Source organism: Arachis duranensis, chromosome 8 (genome assembly GCF_000817695.3).
Source record: "Arachis duranensis cultivar V14167 chromosome 8, aradu.V14167.gnm2.J7QH, whole genome shotgun sequence".
Lineage (NCBI taxonomy): Eukaryota > Viridiplantae > Streptophyta > Magnoliopsida > Fabales > Fabaceae > Arachis > Arachis duranensis.
The window spans coordinates 25,209,572-25,213,093 of NC_029779.3; positions in this window are offsets into that span (position 1 = coordinate 25,209,572).

Sequence of the window (3,522 nt, forward strand, 5' to 3'; positions counted from 1 at the left end):
TCACCCACATATTGAAAACAAAGAAGTGAAGATAACTAAGGGAAGCACTAAAAAGAGGATTGTGACCAAGAAACAAAAGAAAATATATATGAGGAAGAAAAGGTCAGCAAAAAGCAATCCAACCTCCACCCCAACAAGCAAGGTAAATCAAGCTAATCATAATAAAAGAAAGCTTGTTCGGAAGAATTTATATCAAGGGGCACTAATTTTCACCTCTCCCCTATGGAGACATTTCTTTTAACCAACTGGAAGAAGAGGAAGAAACTTCAATAATCAAGTGTCAAGCTGGTGACATTAAAGAAGCGCTTGTCGGGAGGCAACCCGATAATTTTATATCGTTAGTTATTTTTCGTAGTAGTAGTTTTCTTACTTATTTGATTTTTATTGAGTTCTTACTAATTTTCTGATCATGCAGCCATTTTAGAATAGGAACCGGATAATAGTAAAAAAAATAATAGCACACGACGCGCAAGCGTCGCTGACGCGTACGCGTCAGATGGGTGTGCGTGAAAAATAAAAATGAACAGAGAGTGTCATGGGAGTGGCGCCAGAATAATGCCTTTTGCACAAACAACCCCACGCGTACGCGTACCCCACGTGTGCGCGTCATTTGTGATTTTGGCACTCCACGCGTACGCGTCAGGGACGCGTACGCGTGACCTTGAATTTTGACGTAAATATGTGTTAGGCAGAGAGTTGTGCTGGCTTGGGGCTGGAAGTGTGCTAGAAGCACAAAACTTGTTTACGCGTACGCGTCATTTGCAAAAATGGCCATCCACGCGTGCGCGTGCATGACGCGCACGTGTCGATTGAAAATCTGGGTTTCCAAGCCACGCGAACAGCAAGTTATGCATGCACACGGCTGGCTTCGCGCGAATCGCGCAAAACTCAGGGCACGCGGACGCGTGCCTGACGCTTACGCGTCATTAAGGAAATTTTGCGCCCCACGCGTACGCGTCGCCTGCGCCGCACAATTACACAAGTTCGCCGCCCAGTTTTAATTTTGTTTATCTCTCTCCCAATCTTAATTCTCTCTTGTTCCTTTATCCTTTTATTCTTCTTTCATCTTTTTTTTTTCAGATTTTCTTTGCTTGAGGACAAGCAAACATTTAAGTTTGGTGTTGACGCTTCGCCTAAGGGTTTTCTGTTTATTGCTATGGCACCAAAAGGGGGGTGAATCATCTTCACTGAGGAGCACAACCTGCAGAATAAAGCGACTGCTAGAATAACTAAGGTGGTTGAGTTCCTTTCATTTTTATTCCTCCCCTCTTTTTTCTATGTTATGTTCCGGTTTTTTACTATTATGCTTTGTTTGCTGCATGATCCTTTATTAGTTAGAATCTTAGGACTAGTTTAGTTCTCTCTATTGCTTCAATTCTGAAAAGATGTCTCATATATTACTCACTAAGCTTGAATCCAAAAAAAAATATAGGAGTGATATATTGCATGAGAAAGAGGGTCTATATTGAAGAATAGTCTTATTTACTTAAATGTGGTGGTATTTTTTGTGATTCTGAATGCATGACATGAACAGTGCATACTTTTTATAGTGAATTTATGAAAGTTAAAATTGTTGGCTCTTGAAAGAATGATGAAAAAAGAGAAATGTTATTGATAATCTGAAAAATCATAAAATTGATTCTTGAAGCAAGAAAAAGCAGTGAAAAACACAAATCTTACGAAAAAAAAGAAAAAAAGAAAAAGCAAGCAGAAAAAGCCAATAACCCTTTAAACTAAAGGCAAAGGGTAAAAAGGATCCAAGGCTTTGAGCATTAATGGATAGGAGGGCCCAAAAGGAATAAAACCATGGCCTAAGCGGCTAAATTAAGTTGTCCTTAACCATGTGCTTGTGGCGTGAAGGTGTCAAGTGAAAAGCTTGAGATTGAGCGGTTAAAGTCGTGATCCAAAGCAAAAAGAGTGTGCTTAAGAACTCTGGGCACCTCTAACTGGGGACACTAGCAAAGCTGAGTCACAATCTGAAAAGGTTCACCCAGTTATGTGTCTGTGGTATTTATGTATCCGGTGGTAATACTGGAAAACAAAATGCAAAAACTTGATGCGGTATTTTATAACCCACAAACCAACCGGCAAGTGCACCGAGTCATACCAAGTAATACCTTACGTGAGTAAGGGTCGATCCCACGAGGATTGATGGAGTAAGCAACAATGATTGATTGATTGGTTTAGTTAGACAAACAGAAAAGAGTGTTTTGGTATTCAAAGAGCATTAAACAGTAAATTAAGAATTTCAGAAAGCAAACAGCAATGAGTTGGGAATAAAATATGGAGAAAATAGTTAAGGCTTCAGAGTTATTTATTTTCCGGATTTATTTTTCTTACTAACTAATTTAATTATGCAGGATTTAATTCATGGCAAACTATATGTGACTAGACCCTAATTCCTTAGACCTTTCTAGTCTCCTCTAAAATTCATTAACTGTCAATTCTTTGGTAAATTAATTCCAATTAGAAGGTGATGATCAAATTCCAGTTTATATGCCACAAGAATCCTAATTATCCAAAAATAAGGGGATTTTACGTCACATATCCCGTTAAATACAAACAATTAGAAATTCAGGATAATATATTTTTAAGCTGTTGTTCATGTATAGAGCTTTTCCAAATTATACAAGAACTCAATTAGAACATGGGTCATACTTCCGTTCACCCAAATTCATAAAATAAAGAGCGAAAACAATTATTGAAATATAAATCAAAACATGAATTAAATTTAAAAAAGCAATAAAATCAATCCATACAAATAGACAGAGCTCCTAACCTTAACAACGGAGGTTTAGTTGCTCATGGAATACGGAATGTAACTTTGTATAGAATTCTCTAATGGAATCCTCCTTATGGAACCTCCTCTCAATAAAAGAGAAGTCTCTCCTTTTTATAACTAATCCTAATTAATTTAAAATCTAATATCTAAAATTAAGATAATATATTTTCCTATTTTCAAATTCAAATTTGAATTTAAATCAGAATTAATTAACTACTCCGCGTCTTGTAACGTGGGGACTACTTGGCTTCACTGGATCTGCGCCTAACTTGGGTGCTAAAATGGGGCCTAGAAATCACCCCCAGCAGTTTCTGTGTTTTCTACACGTGGCGCATGTCACGCGTGCGCGTCAGTCACGAGTACGCGTCGATGGTCTTTTTCGCGAGTTACGCGGACGCATCGGTCACGCGCACGCGTCGCTGGTCTTCTTCGCAAGTCACGCGGACGCGTCGGTCACGCGCACGCGTCGGTCACGCGCACGCGTCGGTCACGCGCACGCGTCGCTGTGAAATTCTTCAAATCACGCGTACGCGTCAGTCATGCGTACGCATCGCTGTGAAATTTCACTTTTCACACGTAAGCGTCAGGGACGCGCACGCGTCGCTCCTCGCTGGTTTCTCCTTTAATTCTTGAGCTGCAGAAACTCCATCAAATCCAGTCGAATGCTATCTAAAATAAACAAAATTGCAAAAGACTCAAAGTAGCATCCATATTGGCTAAAAGATAATTAATTCTTTATT